Here is a 6,612-nt window from a genome sequence, read left to right on the forward strand (position 1 = left end):
ATAATAGCTGAATTTTTTCTGAGCCAGATGAGTTCGCTGAAGCTCAGTGCCTGAAACCAACATAAATCTGAGATTTTTGTTCAGAAATCACAGATACTTAAATGCTACTTGAAACTGTTTCTGCTGAAACCCAGCACACCCAGAGGCACATCAATCTCTGTATGGCAACTGTTTGGTTGACTGCTTGTGTTAAAGCACGCATTGACTGTACAAGGGTTAATCCAGTAACACGCTATCCAGACTGAAAAGTGCTCTAGGGCAAAAAGCCCAGGTTTATGATGCCTGCCAGGTGGCCACCTGCATGTTTATTCACACCAGTACCACAATGGCAGGTTGGCATCACGCTACCATTAGTAAAACAGTCCTAGATTAGGCATTAACTTTGTAATTCTGGAATTGCCTAGGGTTACAACCTCAGACAAGCACTCAAATCATAAGTGGGATTTAAGGGGAATGGCAGCTGTTAGCATGCTGTCCAAATTCCTTATCCTTCAGTACTACTCAAATTTAAAGAAGACCTACAGCTAAAGGAAACCTGATGAGGATGGGCACTCTAACAGAGACAAGGTAGAAAAAAACAAGACAAAATGATTTGAAAGTAAAAGAATGGAGATTTAGAGTGGATATAAGGAAGAAGTTTTTTATGATAAAAGTGGTAAAGCACTGGAATTGGTTGTCCAGAGGTGGGAAAACACTCAAGGCCAGGTTGGATAGGGCTCTGAGCAGCCTGATCTAGCTGTATGTGTTCCTGTTCTTTGCAGGGCAGTTGGACTAGATGGCCTTTAAAGGTCCTTTCCAATTCAAATGATTCTATGAAATCATTTGAAGTGGGGAGTGCCTTGCCTTTGTGGTGGCACTCCCCACACTTGGGAGCCTGCAGTGGATGTACAGTTGGGATATGAGAACACAATCAGCAAAGCATCAAAGAGTTCCAGGTGCTCATGCCTGACTCTCTCTTCTAGGAAGTCACAGGTATTACTGTAGCTTTAGAATATAAGCCTGAAAGTATTGTTTTCCACTTTATCTTTTTTAAACCAGAGATTAGGCACATAAAATCTAAATATGTGAGACAAATACATACACTAATATTAAAATCCCAGACAAATCATCACCCTCTGTTTTGTACTCTAAAAAATAAAATCCAGCAAATGGCTTTCCATATCTCTTTCTGCAGTAAGAGACCCTCTCTGAAAAATCAGGCTGCTGGAAAATATAAAATCAAGCAGCTGCATAGTAAATACCAACAGCTGCAGCCATTGGTAACACATGCTACTCACTTGATGTAAAGTTGCTTGGGAGGGAGATTTGTGAAACAGACAGGCTACAGATGGAAAAGGAAACATTTTCTTTCCTGGTGCTGTTTTTAAACTGCCTCTCTCACATCTTTTCATTGCTTCACTTCCTTTTTCATGTTAAACAACAGCAGAAATTCATATGATAATACTACTGGCATAAAACTTATAAAGGTATTTTCTCAAGTCCTCCCTTTTATGGAAATTCCCTTCTTCTCAAAAAACAGTGATATACAGGAGTTTCAGCTTTGGAAACTTGCATGCACAGTCAGTGATAGTGATGGTGGTACCACCTACATGGGTTTGTTAGGGCCAACAGACAGAGTTCAGCTCTGGTTTGTGAGGAGGTCCTGCAGGAATGACCTGGAAAGGACAACGTCCAGTTACAGCCTAGGGCAGCTCAAGACAAGGATGAACAGGAGCTACCATTGGTGAAAGTGAACATAAAAGGAACAGGAGTTATTTCAGTGAGTTTTTCCTCAATGCAGTGATACCGAAGAAAACCATGGAAAATGTCCCAGTATCATAAAGTTGTCAAGGCCCCACTCTTTTACTGTCTGTCAAAGAGCATCCCAATTAATAGTGATCATTGGAAGACTCTCAGAGGATGCTCCCCTTGCTCAGAATCACATGCTATGGATATTTACACTGATATGGGGTTCTGAGCATTTGCCACTATTTTCCAGTCTCAGGGTTCGAGGGAATGCCAAGCCTGTTTTAGTAAGTTTCCATAAATCAACTCCAAAATCAGAACAAAACAATATAACTCAAAAGGAATTATAAAGACACAGGCATGCAGCACTGAGAGAATATAAATCTGAAAATTTACATCAAGTTTGAAGGATTCTCTTGCCTTGGTAGTTCAGCTAATAAGCTGAGAGTTTTCTCAGAGTACTCCCAGCTGATTATTTCTCAAGTGACTCAAACATAGTCTTTATGAAGGGATTCCACAGGACTTTTTTGTTATACTGTTGAAGACACCAGTTTTCCTTCCCAGTTTGCCAGCCATTACACTTGGCCATAGAGTAAGAAGATGTAAACAAATAAGATAACTTCACTGCATTGTTTGTCCAAACTACTCCCCAGGTGATGATAGTATAATCCCTTGCCTAACCAGTCCTAACAAAACCACCTTTAAAATGGATTAAGTATTTTATCCTTGAACTTCTGAGAAGGATTAAGCTTGATAGTCAGATTTTAATATGAAGAAGCATAATGGCTTTATGCCAGCAATAGAGAGATCTCTGCTAATTTATATTTTTTTTCTAGTTTTCTGAACAGAGTATATACTTACTGAACAATGCCAGTCACATAATCACAGATGCAGAAGTAAAGAATTTGCATTAATATTTCCCATCCATGGAGTGATTCCTGAGAAGCTTTGATAACCTCAGCACTCCAGCCTGATTTATTGTAGTGGATCTTCCTTGGAACCTTTGCTCTGGTATGAAGTGAAAGAGGATACTTTATTTAAGGGTGAAGATCCATGATTAATTGATGTAAAAAGAAAACTGTGATGGTATGAATATTTAAAATATATCTGTAAAAGAACAAAAACTGGACATGTTTTCCTCAAAAGTTTCTCTCTCCCAATGGATAATGACATCTCTTTTATGTTCTGGTATATAAAGGGACTTGATTTTAGTAGATCACAGCATATCATAGTACAATATTGTACATTCTGAGAATTCAAGGTTATTTAGAATTTACATTTCTAATGTAAGCAACTTGGTAATGCATTAAGGAAAAGTCAGAGTGCTATTTTCTTCAGAAGTTTTCCATCTATCCTCAGTGATACTGCTGCAAGCAGAATGTCTAGCATTCTGACATCTTTTCCAATTTTTCCAAATACTTCTTGTTGATTAATTCATCTTATATAATCAAAAAATGTCATACTCCTTAGGTGCTTTGCCAGTGCTCTTCTTTATGAGTGCTGTATTTGCAACATTCTTCATTTTGATAAATGGTTCTTCACATAAATGTTCTTCAAGCACATAAAAGGGTTTGAAAAATCATCTTATTACGCAAATAGCAACTCTGACCACTGCTTCTGAGTCACAGAATCCTCAAATCATTAAGGTTGGAAAGACCACTAAGATCACTAAACCAACCAATAAGAAGTCCACTGACAAGAAAGTGCCCAATTACCCGGTTGGTGTGCCAGGTTAAAGAACACAGTGATGGGCATATTTAGTCTTCTGCCAATCAATGGATTAGAGCTACTCTGCTTTTATAGAACTACAAAGCTGATCAAAACCCGTCCCTACCCTGTATTCATACACCATGTGTTCTCCAACATTGTCACAGATCTAAACAAAGCTCTAGCTTGCCTCTACCATACTGATCATTTCAGTCTTTTATGTTAACAAGCAGTAACCAGAGTTTGTTCTGCCCTTTTTCCTGAATCCCAAAGCTAAGTTTCTGGGCAAGGTAAGTTCCAGAGGATTTTTGTTTCAAGTTAAGAAGCGAAAATTACTATGCAAATAAATAGAATGGCAGGGACAAAACCTTCATAAATCAAGACAGACAGAATCTTGAGCTTCAGAATCATGTCAGGATGAGTTATTGCATTTACCTTACAGTGATGTCTGCTGAGTACTAACAGACAACAGTACAAGCCTGCTAAAAATGAGACCATTAAAATGGACTCCTCCCAAAGTGCTGCTCTCCATGATCCCTCTTTCTGTCTCTCAAGTTTTGTAATGGTCACATTTATTAACTTAAGAGGATATAGAAATAAAATAACATTCAGCTATGAAAGCAACAATGAAAATAATGACATTGCTTGAAAATGCAATTTGTGGTAGAAGTGGCTCAGGTAAAATACAGTGATTCAGATATTCACTAATTCAAAGTTCAATGAATAAACAGAAGGTATTTCTACCACATTATTAGGGCTGCAGCAACACAGACATCAATCACATCCTGTTTTCAGGATATTTTATCCTCCATCTATGTATAAAAGCAAAACATTTCATTGTGCTGCTGCAATCTTCTCCTGAAAGTTTTCATTACCAGGGGAACTGAAGAATCACATGTAACCCAAAGGTGACTTTAAACTCTTGTAAGAAAGGAAGTAGGAGCTGATGTTTTGAGAAGACATCGTAAAACTGAGATGATGGAGTGTCCTCCCTCCAGCCCAGCCCCTTCCCAGTCTGACAAAGAATTTATTCCTGAATCTGGAGACGAAAGACTAGATCTCTGCATCCAAGCTATAAAAATGAAAAGGTAAAAAATGTCTGACAAAGGTACATTAGACGTGCCTTCTTCCAGAAAGCATACTAACAGTGCCCAGCCCATCCATCCTCTGATTTGAGGCACACAAGCACTTTCTGCCTCCATCAGGCTCATTTTAGTCATCTGCACATTCTCTTTCTCCTCCTTCTTCCCAAATGCTGTGAAATTCAGTCTTTGTAAAATTCAGTCCAATTACAGTATATAAATACAAAGAGTGACATATGAATTCTTTTTAAAAAAACAACACCTTGAAATGTCAGCCACTTTTCCGCTTCAGTTGCTATGAGAATATCAAAACATCTTCCTCTAGTCCGTTCTCGTGGCCAAGATACCACATTTAACGAAACATGCTATTTGTTTCTTAAAACTCAGCAGCACTAAATACTTTTTTATCCATCTAATAAAGCTCTGACAATTGCTGAGCGATGTAGCTTAAGTGGAGAGAACATGGGCACACAGAAAAAGGAGCAAATAAAGGGAGGATGTCTTCTAAGCTATGATTCTGCCTCCGTAGGAGAGAGTGCTACTCATGAATATGATTCCCTCTAAATTCCAGCTGTCACAGAACCATCAATGTCTTCATGCTGAATATGAATTTCCTGCTCCAGCACTCACTCAGCTCTGTGTGCTGTTCCTGTCAATAAATGGCTGCATAAAACAGCTTCTTTAATACTTGTGAATTAAGTGCTACGTGTGGAGCAGCACTCCTACAGAGAAAATCTGAAATTCGTTACCTTGGCAACAAAAGCATGTTAATTTAATATGTATGTGTGTTTACTTTCACTTATTTCTTCAGAAGTTTCACAAGAATGAAAATATACAAGGAGATATTCTCAGTTTCTATCCCTGGGATTCCAAATTACATAAATAAAAGTACATGAGCAGGTCACATTCCTATTCACTTCCAGCTCAACTCAGCAGAATCTTTTCAAAAGGAGGCAACAAGAGATGCCATAAACCACAGCCAATTCAAATAGGTTTTGTCTTTCCGTGTGATTCACAGGATTGTTTCAGGTAAAGGAAATTCTGTGCTGGACAAATCTGCCATGATTTGTACTGACTATTTGTTCAAAAAATGTGCTAAAATGGCACTTCCATCTGCTCAGTTTTCTAACATCTGTGAAACTAATTTAACAAAAAATTGTGCAAATCAACAATTTTCTTTTGGATCTGGTTAAGAATAAATTAAGTATGTTAAGGGTTTTATTTCTTTTATACAACCCCGTGTCTGGTATGATGCTATGTTTTGGTTCTAGGAGAAAAACTCCAGCCAACACCAACGCTTGCAGTTGCTGCTAAGCAGTGTTGTTCAGAGCCAAGTCCATTCACAGAGAACGGCCCAAGGAGCTGGGGCATGGGGGAACAGGATTAAGACAGCTGACTTAAACTGGCCAAAGGGATATTCCATTCCATATGACATCATGAAGAAGGAATTTTGAAGGGGCTAGGAATGCTTTCTTCTGCCACTTGGGATGTCTAACTGAGTATGGGTCAGGGGGTAGTGAGCAATATCTTGTGCATCACTCATTATATACATTCATAAGTATTCACAACTATTCATAACTATATGTATTCATAACTATTATCCTTTTCTCTATCTTAGTAAATAGTTTAATCTCAACCCATGAGTTCTACTTTTTTTTCCCCAATCCTCTCCCCCATCAACATGGAAGGGGGAGAGTGAACAACTGTGTGCTGCTCAGTCACTTGCCAGGTTAAGCCACAACACTTGGTAACCTGGAATATCTGATACAACTGAGAAATTTGATGATCATTTCAATGTCCATTTTTGGTTTTACTTTGGAAGGAGTATCTGCAAGGTCTCAGCATGGGTGACCAAGAGGAACATAGACTTTTGGCTTGAGCTACCAGGCAGAGAAAGATGTGGGGCTCAGACAGAATATTTTTCTTATCAGTGTGTTTTCTTTCAGTGCATAGACAGCCAGCTAAAAACAGCAAGCTGTTCTAGCTCACTTAAACAGAGAAGACAATGAAAAATAAGCACCATTGCTTGGCAGCAGCATCTCAGTCCATGAATGACAGACCTGTGCTGTTCTTCAAGATCATGATCCGCCCCAGTGCA

This window comes from Lagopus muta, chromosome 4 (assembly GCF_023343835.1).
Source record: "Lagopus muta isolate bLagMut1 chromosome 4, bLagMut1 primary, whole genome shotgun sequence".
In the NCBI taxonomy this organism is placed as follows: Eukaryota; Metazoa; Chordata; class Aves; order Galliformes; family Phasianidae; genus Lagopus; species Lagopus muta.